Genomic DNA, 25439 nt, shown 5'->3' with positions numbered 1-25439 from the left:
GTGGATATTATTAACATGATATTATGAATAGAATCCCAATAAATTATAAATTTAAATGAGCTGGACAAATCCCTAGAAAAGCGTAACTTACAGAAACTGACATAAGGAGAAATAGAGTATATGAATAGTCTTATAACTACTTTAAATATTAAATTTATCATTTAAACCCTTCCTACTAAAACCTTGGGCCCAGAGAACTTCATTGGTGAATTGTAAACAAATGTTAAAGGAAGAATGCTAGTCTTGCACAAACTGTTCCAGAAAATTTAAACAGAGAATAGTTTTTAACTCATTTTCATTCTACATAATTTGACATTAACATTACAAAAAGGATAATTGTAGGCCCATCTCACTAATAATAGACACTATAATCTCAAATGTTAGCAAATCAAATCCAGAAATATATAAAAAGGTTAATGCCATATAACAAAATCAAGTTGAATTTATTTCAAGAATGAAAAGTTGGTTTAAAATTTGAAAATCAATTTGTATAATTCTTCGCATTAGTGGGATAAAGAAGACAAAAACACAAGCATCTCAATAGATGCAGAAAATCTGTTTATATTAATAATAAAAATCATTAGCAAATAGGAAAAGAAGGGAGTTTCCTTAATCTGATAGCATAATTGTATATATAAAAATTTAGATATCTGTACATAAAATATTAGAATTAATAAGTTTGCAAGGTCACTGGATACAAGATGAATATATGAAATGCAATTATATTTTTGTGGGACAAGAACAGGCAGTTAGAAAATAAAAAAATTTGAAGGTACCATATTTAACACCATAAAAATTCCTAGATACCTTGAAACAGACATAGTGAAAGATATAATAAAAGTCCTGTGCACAGAAGTTATACAATATTATTGAAGAAAATTAAAGAAAATGTCTTGAATCCATCTGGGATCAATTTTGTTATAAGGTGTGAGGTAAAGATTTAATTTTTTTCCAGTTAGTGAAAAAAACTGAGTACAAACTGGATATTTCTTTGCTGATTTGACATGTCACATTTCACATATACACCAAGATTTTGTTTATTCTTGGGGCTGTTTCTGGGCTTGTTCCACTGGTTAGTCTAGTATTGTAATTATACAAAACTAGTATAGTTGTTCGTATAGCTAACAACTAATATAGTTGTTAAAAAACAAAATGTCAAGCAATTTAGTTTAACGATCTAATTGGCTTTCATTAGTGATTCATGAATTGTGCAACATTCTGCCTTAAAAACAGAAAGAGGTTCATTAAACGTGTCAAAACAGTCGGCTTTTGTAAAGTGGTTTGAACAGGAACAAGGAAATAGCATAAAATTAAAAAATGGATGAGTTAACATCAGGTTACTTCAGATTGCTTTTCTTCTAGGGATAAAGCAGAGGGGACATCCCTTTCCTGTCAGATTAGGTTGACTGAGTCTTTCCAACTGGTTAATCTTAATCTCTTGGGGTTGTTTGTTTCTTTGTTTTGTAAAAACTGTCCTGTTTGCCGGGCGCGGTGGCTCAAGCCTGTAATCCCAGCACTTTGGGAGGCCGAGGCGGGTGGATCACGAGGTCGAGAGATCGAGACCATCCCGGTCAACATGGTGAAACCCCGTCTCTACTAAAAATACAAAAAATTAGCTGGGCGTGGTGGCGCGTGCCTGTAATCCCAGCTACTCGGGAGGCTGAGGCAGGAGAATTGCCTGAACCCAGGAGGCGGAGGTTGCGGTGAGCCGAGATCGCGCCACTGCACTCCAGCCTGGATAACAAGAGCGAAACTCCGTCTAAAAAAAAAAAAAAAAAAAAAAAAACTGTCCTGTTTGCAGATTTTCCTTTTTTTTAAGTTTTGGTTTGACTTTATGGCACTTACCATAAGTAACTCCATTACAGTTTGTCTGCTGGGGCCTGCTTCAGAAACTCAGTCCAAAATGATGGCTTGCCATAAAATTTTATTTAGCATAGCTTTATAATATATTTCATTATCCAGTAAGATAATTCCATCATTGCCACATTTTTTAATGTCTTGGCTATTTCTGTGTATTTGCTCTTTGAGATGAGCTCTGTAATACTCTTGTTGTTTTGAGAATTGTAAACAAGTAGTTTGTTTTTTGTTTTAATTGGAAGTGAAAAAAGTCCTGTCAGGAAACCTGAAGAGGTGAGAAATTGAGGCTTAGGTATCATGTTGAATCCATAATATACAGTACAACTAGCTATTCTTGGCAAATAAATATGAGCCATGTTAAAACATGAACTTAAAATCACTAAATCTTAAAGACCAGCATGGTGGCTCATGCCTGTAATCCCAGCACTTTGGGAGGCCAAGGTGAGCAGATCACTTGAGGTCAGGAGTTTGAGATCAACCTGGCAAACATGGTGAAACCCCTTCTCTACTAAAAGTGCAAAAATTTGCCGGGCATGGTGGTGCATGCCTGTAATCCCAGCTACTTGGGAGGCTGAGGCAAGAGAATCGCTTGAACCCAGAAGGTGGAGGTTGCAGTGAGCTGAGATCATGCCACTGCATTCCAGCCTGGGCAACACAGTGAGACTCTGTCTCGATTAAAAATATATATATATACTAAATCTTTATTTGTAATAAGAACCTTTCTTTGTAATAAGAACTAATTCATGCAGGGTTTTTATTTAGAAAGTCCTAGATTCAAATCATAACTCCATTGCTTTCTAACTACGTGACCATAAAATACATAAGCAATCTTTCTAAGCTTCAATTTCCTCATAGAAAAATACTTTTTTTTTCTGAGACTATATACAAAGTTCTTAGCAACTCAAATTACAGTAGTTGCCATCGCTGTTACTTTTATTCTCTACAGCATCAGTTCAACTTGTTTTATAAGAAGGTGTCAAAGGCATTAGAACTAGATAAAGTGGGACCTAGTGGGTTATATTCCCAGGAATTTAGGCTTTCTTGATCACAAGATGTTTATGGTTGAGAGAACAAGTTAATGGAAAAGGGCATTCTTAGTTTAAAAGCAGGTTTTGCTTTAAAGATAGTAGTTCACTCATAAATTCTTGCTGAAATTAATAATTACACAGAAGAATAACTATACTAATAGCCTACCATAAACTGATCACAAACCTTTATGATAAAGTACACTATACTTAGCCCTAATACTCTATGTAATAAGCAAGCATTAAGTTTGAGGTAGGGATGTTCCTCCTCTTGCTTTCTGAGGACACCCTACTCAGTAGTTTTTAATAAACTATTTTGACTTTACAATACTTTGTGACTCACCCTGAGTTCTTTCCTGTCCATGATCTAATAACCCACTCTTGATGTCTGGGACAAAACCCCTTTTCTAGTAACAAAGGCACTCAATAAATATTTGGCAAATGAACGTAAATGCATATGTTTTGCTCAGTGACATTTGAAATAAGAAATTAAAATTCTCTTTACTCCACTTGTAGTTACACTGAAAACATTGCAGGGAATGAACCATGTGCTTTCTTGATATCCTAAAGCAGGGGTGTCCAATCCTTTAGTTTTCCTGGGCCACATTGGAAGAAGCATTGTCTTGGGCCACAGATAAAATATGCTAACACTAATGATAGATTATGAGCTTTAAAAAAATTCACAAAAAAAATCTCAATGTTTTAAGAAGTTTACAGGCCAGGCATAGCGGCTCATGCCTGTAATACCAGTACTTTGGGAGGCTAAGGCAGGCAGATCACTTGAGGTGAGGAGTTAAAGACCAGCCTGGCCAACATGGAGAAACCTCATCTCTACTAAAATTAGCCAGGCATGGTGGCATGCACCTGTAATCCCAGCTACTCGGGAGGATGAGAAAGAAAAATTGCTTGATCCTGGAGGTGCAGTTTGCAGGGAGCCGAGATAGCATCATTGCACTCCAGCCTGGGCTATAAGAGTGATGCTCCATCATAAATAAATAAATAAATAAATAAAGGAAAGTTTACAAATATGTGTTGAACTGCCTCAAAGCCATCCTGGGCCATATGCAGCCCATGGCCACAGATTGGACAAGCTTGGCCTGAAGGAAAATGAACTGCCATTCTATTCTCCTATCCCAGAGAGTGTTTCCCATTACCTAAACGGGGCTCAAGGCAGACAATACATTCCCAGCTGAAAAAAGAATGACAAAAAATTCCCTCATTTTTTCAAAGAACAAACTTTTGTTTAAAAAAAAAAATTTTTTTTTTTAAATTTTTTTTTAGTGGAAAATATTTTTTGTTGGGGTTGTTTTGGGGAAAAACAATTTATGTCAAAAAATGACTAACACTTATCAAGATAGACCTATTTATTTATGTCTAGATGCTGGTGGTGAAGACTTGCCTGTTAACATACATACAGAAATCTCAGACACTGGAAAACACATGAAGAAGATCTGCAGAGGGTTAAGTAACAGAAATGTGATAAGGAAAATGCAGTTTCTCCAGTCCTGGAGCTTTGGCTCCCCGTCACAGAGTATGTGCTTACATTGTGAGTGAGCAGAGAGCATGGTGTCTTCTGATTAAGCATGAGGAGATAGTAACAACAACAAAAAATAAACCTCTCAGGTTCATTCGGTATTCAAGGTGAGCTGCTGTTGAACAATTTGTTTCACAACCAAAAGTTGACAGAACAAATCCACAACATTTCTGTGTACATGTTTACATGGGCAGCGATTGGCACCGCAGTGGGTCTGAAGGTGTGCCTGAAGTCCCTTATGCTTTTTGTAACATTTTCAAATTCATTGCTGTCTTCTAGATGACAGGAAATTCAGGTCTGCCTTCCTCCTGGGAGATCTTTATTCACAGACAAGTCAAAAACCCTTGACAAAAGGCAACCAAGGGAACTTGTTGACCTTTTAGCTGTCTGCCTAACATCAGTGCAAGTATTGTTCCCTGATAAAACAAGAAATTCAATTTAAGGGGAAATTTAGAAGGCATTTGAAGCACTCTCATTTTATTTTACCTCTTGGGCTGTCTTTCAAACTGAGAACAAATGTAAATAAACAAGACCTGTACTCTCATTCCAAGGATTCTATAACAAATATCTGGTCTCACAGCTTGATGTAAATGAGACATTGTCTGTCTCCTTATTTATCTCTCTTTTCAGCCATTTGTTGAATTTTTTTTCTTACCCTTTCCTGTCCACACAAATACACACACACGCACACACACACACACACACACACACACACACACACATAAGAAGTTAAAGCTTTACTTCTTTGAGTAGTTTTTTTTTCTTTCTCTATATCATTTGTTACATCTTGAAAAACTGAATTAGTTTACAAATTTATCTACAAATTAAAAAAAGAGAACAAATCACATCCCAACAAAGCACTGAGATATTATCTCAGATACTAAAATGAATATTGTAAAATTCATTATGTTTTATCCGAAGTAAAGATACTCAAATGAAGAGATTATTAAACTTTTAATTACACCTAGGCTTATTTAGGTTATAATAATTTTTGTTTTAATATATATTGACTAATTTAAATAATTTTTTTCTCTTAGAGTTGATAGAACACTCATTCACCAAACAATTATTTAGTGTCAATAATTGTACTGGGATTACAAAGTCAAATAACATCAAGGTGCTGCCTTCAGGAAGGAAGAGCCTGAAAGAGGACAGTTACAAGACCAGAGCCAGTTCACCAAAACACATGAACAACATTCACAGCTATAAAAGGAAACTTCCCTACAAGAAGCACTCACAAGGCATTCTATTTCTAACTAATAGAGTTTCATATTCCCATCATTTCTACAGAGACCTCACATTTGACCCTGCCCCCACTAAGCTCAGCAATTTTGAGTACTATAATAATTCAGTTCACTATTGGGGTGCCTTGAAAAGGGCTGAGTAGGAGAGAGAACTCTTCTTTTAAATCTATCAAACCTTATTTTTCTTTTCTTTTTTTAAATTTATTGATTATGCTTGATGTTCTGGGGTATATGTGCAGAACATGCAGGTTGGTTACATAGGTATACACGTGCCATGGTAGTTTGCTGCTTCCATCACCCCATCATCTACATTAGGTATTTCTCCTAATGCTGTCCCTCCCCAATTCCCCCAACCTCTGCTCTCCCTCCCTTAGTCCCCCACTCCCTGACAGGCCCTGGTGTGTGATGTTCCCCTCCCTGTGTTCATGTGTTCTGATTGTTCAACACCCATGTGAGAACATGTGGTGTCAAACCTTATTTTTTTAAAGCAGGTTTGAAGAGCTTACATGACATAGTACAATAAAGCATAATAATGAGAGACTCTGAGAGCCTCTTAATGTCTCTGGAATTATCAGTTATGAAAGGAATGTACTGTGGGTGCCCACATTAAAGAATTCTACCTTCCTAAGGGCAAAAATATTTGGGGTGGAGGTGGGGAACTTAAGTTATCTTCTTTCCTTTATACTCTCCATTCCATCACATCTACTATGATAATTTATTATAGCTTCTAACAATAACAACAACAAAAGATAGAAACACACAGTGCACTCTGGACAACATGGTGAAACCCCATCTTTACTAGAAACATCTTTTTAAAAACAGCCGGGCTTGTGGTGTGCATGAGTAATCCCAGCTACTCAGGAGGCTGATGTGGGAGAATCATCTGAGCCTGGGAAGTCAAGACAGCAGTGAGCTGAGATTGTGCCAATGCACTCCAGCCTAAACTATAAGAGTAAGAACTGTCCCCCTGCTCGCCCAGAAAACAAAGAAACACACAGTGGTAACTGCTAAGCTAGAAAATAAAGAACATTTTTTGGTTTGGTTCTCCCATTAAATCTAGTTCTTTGCACATAAACAAGTGCCTGAGTCTGAACTCATGAACATTCACGGAGGGAGTACATCATTGTTCCATTTGGCTCTACCTCAACTCACCCATTCAGGGGATAACTCCAGTTCAATTCATTAACCCAAGGACACATAATCTGGGACTGACTGGGACAGGGAACATGAGCCAAATGGAAAATGTGGTTCCTGCAGGGTTTTGCCACTGAGTGACTCCTGAGGGCTTCCAGTGCAACTGGGAGCCAGAATTCAGAACCAACCTGTCCCACCACAACAAGGCAAAGGAGAAACTGAGCAAAAGTAGCCATGCATCACTATGCACACATGGCAGTCTCTGATTAAAATACAATTCTCAAAACACCAAGGCCACTGCTATGGTTTGAATATTTGTTTTCTCCAAAACTCATGTTGAAATTTAATTGCCATTGTGACAGTATTGGGAGGTGGGCACTTTAAGAGGTAATTAGATCATCAGAGCTCCACCCTCATGTATGAAGTAATGTCGTTACTTCGATAATCCATTCAACACCTCTTGCTCTCTCGCACCCTCTCTTTTCCCTTCTGCCATGTGATGATTTCTGCAATGACGTAGCAAGAAGGCCCTTGCCAGAAACCAGCACCTTGATGCTGGACATCCAGCCTACAGAACTGTGAACCAATAAATTTCTGTTTATTATAAATTATACTGCCTGTGGCATTCTGTTTTTATATTAGTATAAATGGACTAAGACTGCAACCCTACTCTCCCTGAAAAATTCTAGAATATCGAAGCAAAATTCTCAAGGGTTCTCAAGGTTGCAATTAGAATGTCTGCGTACCCCAGTCACACTAATTTCAGCTCAGGTTTTCTATCACATAACACAGCCTACAGCCTGCAGCAGCAACTGTGGCCTGCCATTGTCATTGCCAGACCATGAGGCCAGACACCAGGCAAAGCCAAGACTCAGATCTACTCTGAGGCTTTACCGGGCGGATTGACACCAAGGGCTTTCCGTTTGTTTTTACCTTGACACAGTAAGAAGTACTTTACATTGTTCATAAGAAACACTGTAGCTAGGCACAGTGGCAGGTGCCTGTAGTCCCAGCTACTCAGGAGGCTGAGGTGGGAGGATTGTTTGAGCCCAGGAGTTCTGGGCTGTAGTGCACTATGGCGATCATCGGGTGCCACGCTAAGTTTGGCATCAATATGGTGACTTCCCAGGAGCGAGGGACTACCAGGTTGCCTAAGGAGGGATGAACCTGCCCAGGTCAGAAACAGAGCAGGCTAAAACTCTCATGCTGATCAGTAGTGGGATCTCTACTGTGAATAGCTACTGCACTCCAGCTGGGGCAACATAGCGAGACCTCGACTGTACAAAAAATTAAAAAAAAAAAAAAAGAGGAAACACTGTAAACACACTCACACACACATACACACACACACAGAGTCATAAAACTAAAATAGAAGTTTTACCAAAAAATAATAATTATACTTACAATACGCACTGTACTCCAATTTTTTCCACTTTATTTCAATTTTGAATTTCTAGTTTCAATCAACTAAGTTGATTTCAAGACCCAGTGATGCACTATCTGGGATTTTATTAATAATCCCAATCTACACTCTCTCTCTCTCTCTCTCTCTCACACACACACACACACACATACACACTCTTAGCTTGCTCAATACAGTTTCAAGACTACTGAGTCCATGGAACAGAATGAAGGCGTGTGGTATAAACAATGAAATGCCTACCACATATAAGACTTTATATGCCCATTTAGATGTAGACAAGAATGTGACAAAGATTCTTTGCTTGGCTAAACTTTAGTCAGGCTGTGAATATTCTTCTAGGCCCACCTGTATACTTCCTCCTAAAATCCAGTTTTAGCAACCTCTACTAAGTCAATTTAATAAGAAACCCTCCCACTCCCACCCTCAGTATCTTATCACTCTCAATATCTGATTGGATTCCTCGTCTCTACCATTTCCCATGAAATATCTGATTGGTCTGGCCTGCCTTCAACAAGGACCCCATAAGATCAGTTTAGCCATAATCTTCCTTACCTCTGTTGTTTCCTCCTAGTAATCTTCCATCCACCGACCCTTCCATTGCTTCTGAGCTATGAATTCCCATATGCCCATTCTGTATTTCGAGTTGAGCCCAATCTCTCTCTCTCCCACTTCAAGACCTGGTTGCAGGAGTCCCTGTACTTATCTTGATGGTCCTGAATAGAGTCTTCCTTACCATGCTTTAACAAACATTATGGAAAAATTTTTTTCTTTCACAGATGCTCAGTAAGATTCGTTAATGGGATTTGCCTGCACAAAGTGTGAAAAGTGTAGAGCATCACTGTCTAGTTCTGCTGTCTACCCATAGATGCAAAGGCAGAAATGAATCTGAAATGGTTAATCTCTCAGTCTGTGTTTGTGCCCCATCCTTTCTCGCACTGTGTGTGTGTGTGTGTGTGTGTGTGTGTGTGTGTGTGTGTACATATACATGTATAACAAAAACATGTCTTCTCTTTACAATTAGGCCCACATCTAATGTCAAACCCTCCATCATACCTGATACCTTTAACTATTCACCTTCTTGAAAGTGCCCATTGCATCAGACTTTAGCTCTCAGCCCCAGCAGGGTGTGGTACGGCTCAACTGCTTACTCTGAGCTTCCGCAGTAACTTGCATGTTCCTTTCTGACTGCCTTCCTCACAGTGGTAGCAATGGTCGCAGCAAAAGCAGGTACTTCATGTGGGTAACAAAAGGGAGGAATTCATCTTTGTATTTCCATAATATAGCTTAGAGTCTGGGATATGACAGTTGTTTAGTATTTATTGAGTACATGGATGATAGAGGATCTCAAAAGCCCTTTCTATGTTCCTTACCTCAACCATGCTAAGTATTGTATTACAGTCTCTCATTGGGGAGAAATCTGCCTTTAAGGTCATTATTTTCTTTGGTTCTAATTGTTTGGATTTCTCTGGAACTACTGCCTACTTAAACAGTAGGACAAGAAGGACTATATATATTCATTCATTTAACAAATACATCTGTGCCCCTGCTGTATGCTTAGCCCTCTGCTAGTATAATACATGCCGTAAGCCCTTAATGTCTATTCGGATCAAGGAATTCATCATGAAAAATTCATATGTGAGATCCGCACCAAAGCAGATTGTAAACCTTACTGCTTAATTCACCCTGCATCTTATTCAACATCAAAATCCACTACAGCAAGGCCAGGAGCAGTGACTCATGCCTGTAATCCCAGCACTTTGGGAAGCCAAGGCAGGTAGATCACCTGAGGTCAGTTTAAGGCCAGCATAGCCAACATGGTGAAACCCCATCTCTGCAAAAATACAAAAATTAGCCGGGCATGATGGTAGGTACCTGTAATCCCAGCTACTGAGGAGTCTGAAGTGGGAGAATCACTTGAACCCAGGTGGAGGTTGCAGTGAGCCAAGAATATGCCATTGCAGTCCAGCCTGGGTGATGGAGCAAGACTCAAACAAAAATTTTTAAATCCACCACAGCAGAAGTTTTCTAACTGATCCTGTCCACAGGCAACTCAACTTTTATTTTAATACATCAGTATAACAATAGGATTCAAGTTTAAGGACAATTCTTTTCCTCACCTTCTCCTGTAACCCTTTGAATACGTCTCAGCCTTAGGCAATAATGTCTAAAATTTTAAACAAGGATTTATCATTTATAAAAGTAGTCCTGCAGATAATCTCAATTAATCCTCATAACAATTCTGTGAGATAAGAGGGATTCTACCGATTTAAAGCCACCTTGTCCTATTTTTGTGTTCCTAGTCTTTAAGGCCAATCATGAATTTTGGTGAAGTATAGCTTTGTTCTCTATACTGTTCTAGGACTGGTAAGTATCAGTAGATTGCCATGTTCTCAACATTGGCCAGCTTCCAAGATTGTCCAGAATTTATTTCTGACAGCATTCAGTGAATTATAAATGTCAATTTAATTTCCCTTACCATCTTTATGGCCCTGATCCCATTTTTGAATTGGGCCAACTGATATTGCTCATCTCTACTGTAAAACATTAAAATATAGTACTTAGTGATTAATGTTCAGTGCAATGATACAATTCTTGTGGGGTTTTTATTCTTTTAAATATATATACTGAAGAAAAGGAATATGTACACACATTTTATTGAATAGTTATTTTTAAAGCAAAAGCAAAACATGAAGAGAGATTTGTGTAAAAGAGCTCCCAAAGAGAAAGCAAAAGGGCAGGAAGTGTAGAAGAAAGAATTGAAAACACAGACCTGTCAAATTCCACTGAGGAATCAAGGGAACCGATTAAATGTGGTGAGTAGAAAGAACTCTTTCTTCCTATACATAATGCCCTGGTACTGACCCCATTCTGACTGAAGTTTAATATGCTTTATATCTACCAATTCTGGGAAATATTTCCATCACTTTTGAACTAGGAGTCAACTCTAGCAAAAAAAAAAAAAAAAATAGGCACAGTGGTTTTGAATGGATTAAGATGGCATTTGAGTGTGTTGTGCCCTAAACAGACTTATCATCACTCACTGAGAGCTGACTCCCTTGTGTGATGCTGAGCTCCTGTAGTTTCTGTGTGGAGATGGCACTCTCTTACAAAGGCCACTGAAGTCATTTGTAGATATACTGTCATCTGTAATGGTCAAATTTAACCATCTGCTTCAAACTCAATTCACAGCCTTATAGCTAAAATTGAGAATCACCCTTTCAGGTTGGAGTGGCTGGTTAGTACCCTAGAAAGAGATAAAACATGTGGCCATATAACTGATAAAAATGGTCAAATGGCCTTTCAAAATGATCCATTTCCTTGGCTTTACTGACTGTTCATAACTGCATTTTGTGCAGAGAGTATGGAAAGAAATGAAAGTCTAGTCATTCATATTTTACCAGTTACTCTACACATCCCTAAAAGTTGACTTCATGGGGTTTAGATTTCTGTGGGGAAGAAGCCATATTGTCTTTCTGAAACCCATAGGAATTTCATGCAGACAAAACCCCCTCCACACTCTTCATGTGGAAACTCAACCTGGCGCACTGCACTACCTGTCAGAAATGGATCTTGTATGGATTTGTAAGACCCTGAGGTGGACTCCAAGAAGCTAATGAAGCTTACGCTTTAGTATCTTTTTTATTTTTTTATTTTTTTATTTTTTGAGGCAGAGTCTCACTCTGTCGCCAGGTGCCAGGCCGGAGTGCAGTGGCACAATCTTGGCTCACTGCAACCTCCGCTCCTGGGTTCAAGCAATTCTTCCGCCTCAGCCTCCCAAGTAGCTGGGACTACAGGCACACACCACCACACCCAGCTAATTTTTGTATTTTTAGTAGAGACGGGGTTTCACCATGTTGGCCAGATGGTCTCAATCTCTTGACCTTGTGATCCGCCCACCTCGACCTCCCAAAGTGCTGGGATTACAGGCTTGAGCCACCGCGCCCAGCCAAGCTTTAGTATCTTAAAGCCCTGAACTTGATTTCTTATTTGTAATTTTGTAGAAAACTTCAGGTTCCATACAACCTGGACCCACCAAGAACAAAGTCACTAGGGCAACCAGGTGAATATTCTCATCTCTAGTAAGCCTCACAGCCTGTAGTTCAAGTTCTTCTTTCAGAGACATTTACACAAAGGCTAAGAGAGACAGAGATGGATGCTTCTTAACGTTTCTGCTCTCATCTGTGATTCTGTGGCCTGAAGTGCTATACCCATGATCCTTCTTAGTTGTGGCTTAATCGGGACCCAGAAACTGTCTCTGAAAGACTCTAGCTAAGGAAATAGAACCTAGGCCTTTTCTTCCGCAGTTAGCAGGAAAGATGTTCTCAAATTAGCATGTGGGATCCCAAAAGATAAACTTCTTCCATTATCACTACCTTTCATTTGCTAACATGACAAGTAGAGCATGAATACTGGAATTAAGAATGTCTTCAGGCTGGGCACAGCACTGTAATCTTAGTTCTTTGAGAGGCCAAGGCAGGTGGATCACCTGAGGTCGGGAGTTTGAGACCAGCCTGGCCAACATGGTGAAACCTCATGTCTACTAAAAAATACAAAATTAGCTGAGTGTGGTGGTGCATGCCTATAATCCCAGCTACTTTGGAGGCTGAGGCAGAATTGCTTGTACCTGGGAGACAGAGGTTGCAGTGAGCTGAGACTGCACCACTGCATCCCAGCCTGGGCAACAAGAGTGAAACTCCATCTCAAAAAAAAAAAAGTCCTCAAAGGTAGCATCATTTCACTGTCATTCTTTTAATTGTGAAGTGCCAGCATGCCCTTTTCTTCTTCTTAAGAGAGTTAATTATTCATAGTAGCTTATTAAATTCAAAAACTGCATAATCAACTGCAAATTTTTTGAACCTGGCTGTAAGTTCCTATCTACCTTCAGATACATAAAATAGGCAAAAATTGTTCTGATTTTCAAAGAAGAGTTGTTCTCTCTGAATTTAAAGTCTGCAAAAGCCAAGGAGACTTTCAAATTATTTTAAAGACCCCTTGTGTGAAATTTGCAATACATTTTTGAAATATGCCGCTGTCACAGCTGCCGTCTGATGAGGCTTGGGTTCCAATCTGTGCCTCTCCAGCAGTCTGTGCCACCATCGCTGCCAGGTGGCATCAGCTCCCGCGCAGCATCCTCCTCCTGTCTGCCATGAGGGAATAAAGCCGCATCTCCCTGGGAAGCTCCCACCGGTGACTCGGAAGAAATCTGTCTGCAGAAAAGAGATGGCAAGCATACTTGGAAATTTGAATTATTGCTGTAATCAGCACATTGCTTTCACCCTTGTATTGAACCTTTGACATTGAAACAGTTTGCTTATATGTGGTTACAATATTTGTAATATGTTTTGGGTTGACTGAAATATAGATAGCCATTGTTAGTTGTTTGTGGCTTTGCAGGAAGCAGAAAATATTTGCCTGTAAATTTAATGAAAAGGAAATTAGCAAATTGATACTCAAATCAGTCACCTTAAAACTTTGGTAATTACTGATTTATTATTTATTTTAAGAAAGGACCTTTAGAAGTGTATATTTTAATTAGGCTGAGCCTAAAATTTAAAAAACAAAAACAAAAACAAAAAAATCTTAGAATGCATCTTCGTTGCTCCAAAGAAAAGTAGATAATCCTTGGTTTAAGGCAAAGCGTACCCATAAAGAAAAACAGAAAAGGGAAGAAAAATGCTGAGAGCATCTGTACACGTGGGCCTGCATCTTTTGTACTCCAAGGACAACTGCAGTAATTGTGCTGATGAAAGAGAATTTATGGATATAAGTCACTTGTGCCAATATAGCTCTGGCATATAGCTGTGGGTGCAATTGGTGACTACAAAATCAGACATTTGCAAGAAGACTTTTTTCACCTTCAAAAGCTCCTCAAAGGTTTTCCATTAATCCTTCACTATTAAATAATGCATATCTTACTTTTTTCTTCTTAGACCATTGGAAAGGCATCGGTGAGATTCCCGATCAATGTATACCCCAACATTGTATGACATTAAGGAAGAAATTTTCGATCACTTCGAAATTGATTTCCTAAGCAGCCAACTTGATTGTACTATTATGGGAAGAATTTATAAAGCAAATCAAATCACTTTCTACCTATAAAAGTGTGACTTGAAATCAACTTGCTGTCTAGTCACAATATGTGGTCATTAGAGAAATGCCAGCAAAAATAGCTCTTTGGAAGAAAGATTATGCAGCCATGTCATAAAGTCATTTTCCTACCATTGGTTCTGCATCAACTCTCCCAGAACGACACTATTTCACATTTCGTAAATATTTAATTTGTGTAATCTGAGCACTTTTTGTACATGGTGGAGAACAAAATTAACATAAGTGCAGGATAAAGTAAAATAATTAATTACAATTTCCAAGGCTGTGCTTTCATTTTAGTTTTTAGATCTCTTACATACAAATATTCTTCAACATATACAATACACTTAACTCATGTAACTAATCTTATTTTTCAGAGCTGGGAGCTGGGGAGGCAAGTGAGATGCCTAAGGCATAAAACTTATGGAGGTAGATGCTTTTGCGGTCCTATCCGTGCACTTACGCTTTGCATCTGAAATGCCTCACCTGCCTCACCCTTATCCTAGCACACCTGCTCCAGTCCCATGGGAGTAATAGCCAATCTACCAACTTCATATTCAGATAACTGTTATCTTGTCCAATCAGAAGACACAGTTGCTTCCTAACTCTCCATCCACCTGAAAGATAATAATAATTGATGGCTCTCTTTGCAGATTCTAATTCCCAACTAAGAATTATAGAAAAATATCTCTGTTTTATATTGACAGAAAATTTATGTCATTTTACTAATATGAATTTCTTCTTAATTTTTGCATAGAAAGATCCTGAGTGTATATTATTATATCACCTGTTTTTCTAATGACTTGGGGTCATCTATGGCTATGCCAAAAACTGAAACTTTGACCACAAGATTAATGATAACTTTTCCCCATCACTGATTGTGACTAAAACAAATTATAGTATTATGATTTTCAAAGCCCTCTGCATTGCATTTTGGACTTTATTGTTGTTTCTGTTTTGCTTTTCTGAATCAGGGCCTCACTCTGTCACCCGGACTGGGCTGCAGTGGCATGACCATGGCTCACTGCAGCCTCAAGGCTCCTGGGCTCAAGTAATCCCCTCACCTCAATCTCCCAAGTCCCCTCACACTGCGGGAGCACATCACAACACCTGGCTAATGTTTTTAAATTTTTTCAAAGCGCTCCACATTATTACAGCTTTTTAAAATTGATTCATATTTATGCCTTACTTTTAATGCTGAAATATACTTTCTAAAACTTATTCCTACCACAGTATTAATTCGGGCAAGTGGCAATCTGGCACTTTTTGTGCAAGAATACAGTCTGAATACTGATGAGTCTATGAAACAATAAAGTATTTTGCTGTAAGAAGACATTAAGTAGTATTGAGAGAATTTAGAAAATACGACTAAAGGGGGGACTTTCAAGATGGCCGCCTAAGAACAGCTCAGGACTTCAGCTCCCAGTGAAAGTGCAGAGGGTGAGTGGACGCCGCATTTCCAGACGAACTCTTATTGCCCACAGACCAGGAGATACCCAGGCAGAGGGGTCGCCAGCGTCGCAGTCCCAGCCGGTGCGGCTGTTTTGGCCCCCGCGGGGCTGATTCCGCCCGCGCGGCTGCTGTGACCACTCCCTGTTGCTGCCGTTCTCCGTAAAAAAGCCACTGGTCTGGGAGCCCTCTTAGCTGGCGAGCAGAGCCTTGAGACGGCAGAATAGTCCATTCATCTGAAATAGCGAGTCAGGCCAGGAGATTCCTAGGCAAAAAATCCGCCAGGAGCCGGCGCCGCGGTTCGAGCCGACTCCGTGAGTCGCAGCACGGGAGATCCCGGCGCCTTTTCAGCAGGCGACCCGAACGCGGGGTCGTTCAACTTAAAAGAAAAGACTCTGAGTCAGGGAGCCAGGTGATCAGGCTCGGTTGGTCCCACCCCTCCACCCCCAACAACAACGAAAACAAAAACAGTAATTGGAAACCCTCTGGGTTGAGCCCTTCAAACCGAGCACAGCTGAACCGGGACGGTCCGGCTCCGTGGGGGAGGGGCTTCCGCCATTACTGAGACTCTCCACCGCTACGGAGGCAGGCTGCCGTTGCCGAGGCAACCCGCCGTTGCCGAGGCAACCTGCCACAACAGAGAGAGTCCGCCATAACAGAGGCGGGGCCACCATTGCCCAGACAGTTCTAACTACGCCCATATAAAAAGGACTACAGGGAAGAGCTCAGGGCAGCTGGGCGGAGCCCACAGCAGCTCAGCAAAGCCCCTGCGGGCAGGCAGAGGCTAGGCGTGCTGCTAGCTGGGCGGGTCCGACCTGAAAAAAAAAAAGAAGAAAAAAAAAAAAATCAAAAAAGGCAGTAGTGCAACGGAAACTCATAAAGCTCCAACTCCCTGGGACAGAGACAGACAACAGGTGGATAAACCCACAAAAATGGGTAGAAACCAGCGTAAAAAGGATGAAAACTCCCGAAACCAGAACACCTCTCCTCCTAAAAGTGATCACAACCCCTCACCAGCAAGGGAACCAGACCGGATGGAGAAGGAGGGTGATGAAATGACAGAATCAGACTTCAGAAGATGGGTAGTAAGAAACTACAATGAGCTAAAAGAACATGTTCTAACCCATCGCAAAGAAAATAGGAACCTTGAAAAAAGATTGGACGAACTGCTGACGAGAATGGACAGCATAGAGAGGAGAATAAGTGAATTGATGGAGTTGAAAAACGCAACACGAGAACTTCGTGAAGCATGCACAAGCTTCAACAGCCGAATTGACCAAGCAGAAGAAAGGATATCAGAGGTCGAAGACCAACTCAATGAAATAAAAAGAGAAGGCAAGAACAGAGAAAAAAGCGCAAAAAGGAATGAACAAAATCTTCAAGAAATGTGGGACTATGTGAAAAGACCTAATCTACGTCTGATAGGTGTACCTGAATGTGATGAAGAGAATGAATCCAAGCTGGAAAATACTCTTCAGGATATTATCCAGGAAAACTTCCCCAACCTAGCAAGGCAGACCAATATTCAAATCCAGGAAATACAGAGAACACCACAGAGATATTCCTCAAGAAGAGCAACCCCAAGGCACATAATCGTCAGATTCACCAGGGTTGAAATGAAAGAGAAAATTCTAAGGGCAGCCAGAGAGAAAGGTCGGGTTACCCACAAAGGGAAGCCCATTAGACTCACAGCAGATCTCTCAGCAGAAACCCTACAAGCCAGAAGAGACTGGGGGCCAATATTCAACATCCTTAAAGAAAAGAACTTTCAACCCAGAATCTCCTATCCAGCCAAACTCAGCTTCATAAGTGAAGGAAAAATAAAATCCTTTGTGAACAAGCAAGCACTCAGAGATTTCATCACCACCAAACCTGCTCTACAAGAACTCCTGAAAGAGGCTCTACACATGTAAAGGAACAACCAGTACCAGCCACTCCAAAAACACACCAAATGGTAAAAAAGCAGCAACACAATCAAGAATCTGCATCAACTAACCAACAAAACAGCCAGGTAGCATCAAAATGACAGCATCAAATTCACACATAACAATACTATCCCTAAATGTCAATGGACTAAATGCCCCAATAAAAAGACACAGACTGGCAAATTGGATAAAAAGCCAAAACCCATCAGTGTGCTGTATCCAGGAAACCCATCTTACAGGCAAGGATACACAAAGGCTCAAAATAAAGGGATGGAGGAAGATCTACCAAGCAAATGGAGAGCAAAAAAAGGCAGGAGTTGCAATTCTCATCTCTGATAAAATAGACTTTAAAGCAACAAAGATCAAAAGAGACAAAGAAGGACATTACATAATGGTAAAAGGATCACTGCAACAAGAAGAGCTAACGATCCTAAATATATATGCACCCAATACAGGAGCACCCAGATACATAAGGCAAGTTCTTAATGACTTACAAAGAGACTTAGACTCCCACACAATAATAGTGGGAGACTTTAACACCCCATTGTCAATATTAGACAGATCAACCAGACAGAAAATCAACAAGGATATCCAGGACCTGAACACAGACCTGGAACGAGCAAACCTAATAGACATTTACAGAACTCTCCACCCCAAATCCACAGAATATACATTCTTCTCAGCACCACATCACACCTACTCTAAAATTGACCACATAATTGGCAATAAATCACTCCTCAGCAAATGCAAAAGAACAGAAATCATAACAAACAGTCTCTCAGACCACAGTGCAATCGAGTTAGAACTCAGAATGCAGAAACTAACTCAGAACCGCACAGCTTCATGGAAACTGAACAACTTGCTCTTGAATGTTGACTGGATAAACAATGAAATGAAGGCAGAAATAAAGATGTTCTTCGAAACCAATGAGAACGAAGACACAACATACCAGAATCTCTGGGACACATTTAAAGCAGTCTCTAGAGGAAAATATATAGCAATGAGTGCCCACATGAGAAGAAAGGAGAGATTGAAAATTGACACCCTATCATCAAAATTAAAAGAGCTAGAGGAGCAAGATCAAAAAAACTCAAAACCTAGCAGAAGACAGGAAATAACTAAGATCAGAGCAGAACTGAAGGAAATAGAGACACAAAAAACTCTTCAAAAAATCAATAAATCCAGGAGCTGGTTTTTTGAAAAGATCAACAAAATAGACAGACCACTAGCCAGATTAATAAAAAAGAAAAGAGAGAATAACCAAATTGATGCAATAAAAAACGATAAAGGGGATATCACCACAGATTCCACAGAAATCCAAACCATCATCAGAGATTATTACAAACAACTCTATGCACATAAACTAGTAAACCTGGAAGAAATGGATAAATTCCTGGACACCTGCAACCTCCCAAGCCTAAACCTGGAAGAAGCCGAAACCCTGAATAGACCAATAACATGGTCTGAAGTCGAGGCAGCAATAAAGAGCCTACCACCCAAAAAAAGCCCAGGTCCAGATGGGTTCACAGCTGAATTCTACCAGACATACAAGGAGGAGCTGATACCATTCCTTCTGAAACTATTCCAGACAATCCAAAAAGAGGGAATCCTTCCCAAATCATTTTACGAGACAAACATCATCCTGATACCAAAACCCGGCAGAGACTCAACAAGAAAAGAAAATTTCAGGCCAATATCCATGATGAACATAGATGCAAAAATCTTCAATAAAATACTGGCAAACCGATTGCAACAGCATATCAAAAAGCTCATCCACCATGATCAAGTAGGATTCATCCCGGGGATGCAAGGCTGGTTCAACATACGCAAGTCCATAAACGTAATTCACCACATAAACAGAACCAAAGACAAAAACCACATGATTATCTCGATTGATGCAGAGAAGGCTTTTGACAAAATTCAACAACCCTTTATGCTAAAAACCCTCAATAAACTAGGTATTGACGGAACGTATCTCAAAACAATAAAAGCTATTTACGACAAACCAACAGCCAATATCATACTGAATGGGCAAAAACTGGAAGCATTCCCTTTGAAATCTGGCACTAGACAAGGATGCCCTCTCTCACCACTCCTATTCAATATAGTACTGGAAGTTCTAGCCAGAGCAATCAGGCAAGAAAAAGAAATAAAGGGTATCCAAATTGGAAAGGAGGAAATCAAATTGTCTCTATTTGCAGATGACATGATTGTATATCTGGAAGACCCCATCATCTCAGCCCAAAATCTCCTGAAACTGATAAACAACTTCAGCAAAGTCTCAGGATACAAAATCAACGTGCAAAAATCACAAGCATTCCTATACACCAGTAATAGACTTCAAGAGAGCCAAATCAAGAACGAACTGCCATTCACAATTGCTACAAAGAGAATAAAGTACCTAGGAATACAACTAACAAGGAACGTAAAGGACCTCTTCAAGGAGAACTACAAGCCATTGCTCAACGAAATAAGAGAGGATACAAACAGATGGAGAAACATTCCATGTTCATGGTTAGGAAGAATCAACATCGTGAAAATGGCCATACTGCCCAAAGTAATTTACAGATTCAACGCTATTCCCATCAAGCTACCAATGACCTTCTTCACAGAACTGGAAAAAAACACCTTAAACTTCATATGGAACCAAAAGAGAGCCCGCATAGCCAAGTCAATTCTAAGCAAAAAGAACAAAGCGGGAGGCATCACACTACCGGACTTCAAACTATACTACAAGGCTACAGTAATCAAAACAGCATGGTACTGGTACCAAAACAGAGATATAGACCAATGGAACAGAACAGAGGCCTCACAGGAAATACAACATACCCACAACCATCTGATCTTCGACAAACCTGACAAAAACAAGCAATGGGGAAAGGACTCCCTGTTTAATAAATGGTGTTGGGAAAACTGGCTAGCCATGTGCAGAAAGCAGAAACAGGACCCCTTCCTGACACCTTACACCAAAATTAACTCCAGATGGATTAAAGACTTAAACATCAGACCTAATACCATAAAAACCTTAGAAGAAAATCTAGGCAAAACCATTCAGGACATAGGTGTAGGCAAGGACTTCATGACCAAAACGCCAAAAGCAATGGCAACAAAAGCCAAAATAGACAAATGGGACTTAATCAAACTCCACAGCTTCTGCACGGCAAAAGAAACAGTCAGTAGAGTGAATCGGCAACCAACAGAATGGGAAAAAATTTTTGCAGTCTATCCATCTGACAAGGGGCTGATATCCAGAATTTACAAAGAACTAAAGCAGATCTACAAGAAAAAAACAAACAAGCCCATTCAAAAATGGGCAAAGGATATGAACAGATACTTTACAAAAGAAGACATACAGGAGGCCAACAAACATATGAAAAAATGCTCATCATCACTGGTCATCAGAGAAATGCAAATCAAAACCACATTGAGATACCATCTCACACCAGTTAGAATGGCGATCATTAAAAAATCGGGAAACAACAGATGCTGGAGAGGATGTGGAGAAATAGGAACACTTTTACACTGTTGGTGGGAATGTAAATTAATTCAACCATTGTGGAAGACAGTGTGGCGATTCCTCAAGGACCTAAAAATAGAAATCCCATTTGACCCAGCAATCCCATTACTGGGTATATATCCAAAGGATTATAAATCATTCTACTACAAGGACACGTGCACACGAATGTTCATTGCAGCACTGTTTACAATAGCAAAGACCTGGAACCAACCCAAATGCCCAACGATGATAGACTGGATAGGGAAAATGTGGTACATATACACCATGGAATATTATGCAGCCATCAAAAACGATGAGTTCACGTCCTTTATAGGGACATGGATGAACCTGGAAACCATCATTCTCAGCAAACTGACACAAGAGCAGAAAATCAAACACCGTATATTCTCGCTCATAGGCGGGTGTTGAACAATGAGAACACATGGACACAGGGAGGGGAGCACTACACACTGGGGTCTGTTGGGGGGAAATGGGGGAGGGGCGGGGGGTGGGGAGGTAGGAAGAGATAGCATGGGGAGAAATGACAGATACAGGTGAGGGGACGGAAGGCAGCAAAGCACACTGCCATGTGTGTACCTATGCAACAATCTTGCATGTTCATCACATGTACCCCAAAACCTAAAATGCAATAAAAAAAAAAAAAAAAAAAAAAAAAAAAAAAAGAAAATACGACTAAATCCCAGAATAATGGATTTTTATTTTCCTTTTGAGACAGAGTCACACTCTGGCTCCCAGGCTGGAGTGCACTGATGTGATATCAGCTCACTGCCACCTCCGCCTCTGAGATTCAAGTGATTCTCCTGCCTCAGCCTTCTGAATAGCTGGGATTATAGGAATGCAGAACCATGCCTGGCTAATTTTGTGGTTTTAGTAGAGATGGGGTTGAACCATGTTGGCCAGGCCAGTCTCGAACTCCTGACCTCAGGTAATCCACCTACCTCAGCCTTCCAAAGTGCTGGGATTACAGGCATGAACCACCATGCCCAATCTGTATTTTATTTTAATAATACTTATCAAATTATGGTCTGAAAACTTATTGGTAATATCGGTGAAAGGGTCTTGGAGGATCCTCTGGCAATTGCTTCCATAATAAGTCATCATTGCTTTTCAGTCAAAGGTTACAAATATGTTATGCGATCTTAGCATTGCTTATTTCTTAGTGAGGAATTCTGTTTCTGAAGCATTTCAAAAAGACTACATTGGGACTAATGGGCTATTTTCCAATGGGGGAAGAATTTAGAACTGAAATTCAGAAGAGTGGACCTGAAAACCTGCCCAGAGAGCTTGTCATCTCTACTTTCTGGAGATCTTTGCCTCCAATTACCTGTCCTTTTCTGCAGAACCCACCTGGCTACCCTTTCCTCTTACCACATTATATTCTTCTTTAACATCATCAGTGAATGCTGCTACAATAATAGCACATGACATTCATTCTTCAGTGACTGTGGCTTGAGTGGTTATTGGTGTCAAGAAGTTGACAATTACAGCCAGGATTCCTGGCTAGGGAGTGGGCAAAAGTGGGCCTCTCCACAATCACAAGGTTGTGTTGATGCTCCTAACACCCCCAAGGTTGCAGAGAAACCAGTCAAAATATCTGTATTCCTGACTTCCAGACCTCACCTCAGGCAGAAGCCTCTGGAAGTTCCCCAGCAGAAGCCTGGACTCTCTGGAGACCATGGCGGAGACATAATATACAGTGAGGACTATTGATCAGAGAGATGAGCAAGCCCTGATAGCAAATCCAACAGAAACCTCACCACTTTTTTTTTTTTTTTTCTGAAGACCTTTTCAAACCATTCTCTATTCACTAAGTAGAAAGCAATAAATTAGAGCAGCAGGCTCAGAACTTGGAAGGCTGTGGCGGACACTGTTAGGCTGAGTTATTGTTTTCTGCAACCCTCCTGCCTGCCCAGGAGTCATACATAATGGAGAAGGAGGTAAATAAGAATTAAATACCTGAAGTCTCTTTTTTCTTCTGTCCTTTGATTACACCACTATTTTATTTATGTTTCCCCAAAGAGAAGGAAACTTCCCTTACGTGCCACTGCTTCGGTAAATTGTTAAAGAACCACAAAAATGAAATACTCCACAGAAGGTTTTTCTCTATTACCTCTTTCCTGCTGTACCGACCCTTTAGAAGTGGTGGTTTACCCACACATGTTCCTGCTCGCCTCTGCCACAGCCACCCTATGCCCATCACCCCCGACTACAACAGGCTGTAATCTCGCTGTATCTTACTTGCCAGTGGAGATCAAACATCTTAAGTCCACAGGGAGCTTGGTGTCGTGTTCACTGGTAGCGTTCAGGTTCTGCTTTATATAATACTGTTTTGCATCTCAGGGAGAGTGTGCATGGCACACGGTGCATGTTCTTTGTTTCATCTCCGCATGAGAATTGAGTGCACAAAAACACATGGGAGCAGGGAACGGGGAACGGCAAACAGCTCAGGTCTGGTTTGGTTTTAAATACTCTTCTCAATAGTCTGGTGGGGGATGCGAAGTAGGAAAGGTTTGTGTGAATTATTCGTGTAGTCTCTCAAGATGTCACTTGTCTTTGCCCAGATAGAATACAAATGAGAATACAGGGCTCTCTCATTCTGAATGGTTTTGGAAGTTTCTAGCATTCGGTTATTTCCTGTAAACCAAATTTCAGGATTTTTGTTTCATACCACTTACCCCTACCACCAGGAAATTTAAGAGATTGGAGATACAGGTTCTTCTTTCATGTTATCTTCCAGCTAGAGGAAATGCTTTTTTAATAGAAAGGATTTGGAGTGTGAATAACAGGTTAGATGATGTCAAGGAAGAGACCAGCCTGATACCAGAATTCGAAGTCTTTGTGAAATAATTCTCCACAGATTCAAGGGGGAAAAAATGCAATGGAAAATAAAATCTCCCACACATGGCAGGCAGGATTCTTTATGGGCTTAAGAATCAAATATTCGCATTTTCTACTCTTTGAGACTTACTGTGTATGCGACTCCACCAAACCAGAATAAGGCGCGTCTGAGGGAGAAATAAAGCCCAAAATGGAGGACACGTTACACTGAAATTGCATTAAGGAGCAATTTATTCACGGGAGCACAGCTATATAAACTCTGGGTCAGAGAAATTAACAGTGGGCAAACTCGCCCACATTCATTCGCTGAGTTCACATGAAGCTCCGCAGTTTGCCCAGCACGAAGCCTTGGAGTCTTTGCCCCTCCGTGAGTCTCAGCTCTGTGTGCCCTCATAGTGACCGCACTGTATTTTTTTCCATAGGAACTCTTTATTTTATACTATGTACTCTATATATCTATTCATATCATTTATGTATACTATATATATAAACATATAATTAGCATTGCATACTCAAATCATATTCTGTATAAGCAATTTAAGGGGATTTCAAGAGGGCTTTTGGCTTTACTCAATTTTCATTTTACATACTGACTTTACAAGTTAACTTCCATGTGTGATCACTGTACTAATTAAGTTGTTTTGATTAATTATTAAAAATTACCACAGCTGCAGTAACTGAAAGGCCCTGAAGGTGCATTCATGCAAAGTTTGCTAGCGATGCTTGAAGAATCACAGAAAATGCAGAGATGCCAGAAGAGAGAGAAATAGAAAAATGAACCAATTTTCTAAAGAAAGATAAAAGTATGTTCCGGAAATTAAAAACCATCAAATTAATTTGACGCCAATATCTAGAAACAAAATACAATTTTAAGATATTTGAATAATTCAGAAACATTTGGGAAATATAATTAGCCAACATAATTGTACTAAGAATAATTCATAAAAAACAAAGCTAATTTAATTTTTTAACCAGACTTTCACTTGTTTTTTAAGGAAAAGTCAGAGATGGTATATCTGAATTTTGTTCTATTCTAATAAACAAAATGGAGAATAACATTAATTTATGAATTGCATCAAATTAGAGGGAACTTTCAGAGAAGTCCTTTACAATTTTGCACTTAATAGACCTTGCCATGGATTAAATATTTGTCACCTCCAAAACTCATGTTGAAATTTAATCCTGAAGGTGGCAATATTGAGAGGTATGGCTTTTAAGTGTTATTTGGGTCATACACGAATCCATGCATGGATTACTGGATTCATGGGTTGTCATGGCAGTGGAACTGGCGGCGCTATAAGAAGGAGAAAAGAGACCTGAGTTAGCACACTTGGCCTCCTTACCATGCGATGTTCTCTGCTGCCTCAGTACTCTTCAGAGAATACCCACCAGCAAGAAGGTCCTCA

General features: G+C 39.9%; 1 pseudogene; it reads right to left on the bottom strand.

Annotated features, from left to right (window-relative positions):
* Positions 1–23392, bottom strand: part of LOC101048144 (prohibitin 1 pseudogene) — a 58613-nt pseudogene extending 35221 nt beyond the window's left edge.
* Positions 23393–25439: the final 2047 nt, after the last annotated feature.

The sequence above is a fragment of the Saimiri boliviensis genome, chromosome 1, assembly GCF_048565385.1.
Source record: "Saimiri boliviensis isolate mSaiBol1 chromosome 1, mSaiBol1.pri, whole genome shotgun sequence".
Classification (NCBI taxonomy): domain Eukaryota; kingdom Metazoa; phylum Chordata; class Mammalia; order Primates; family Cebidae; genus Saimiri; species Saimiri boliviensis.
Note: the sequence above shows the minus strand (reverse complement) of the source record. Positions and strands in the feature narration are given on the sequence as shown.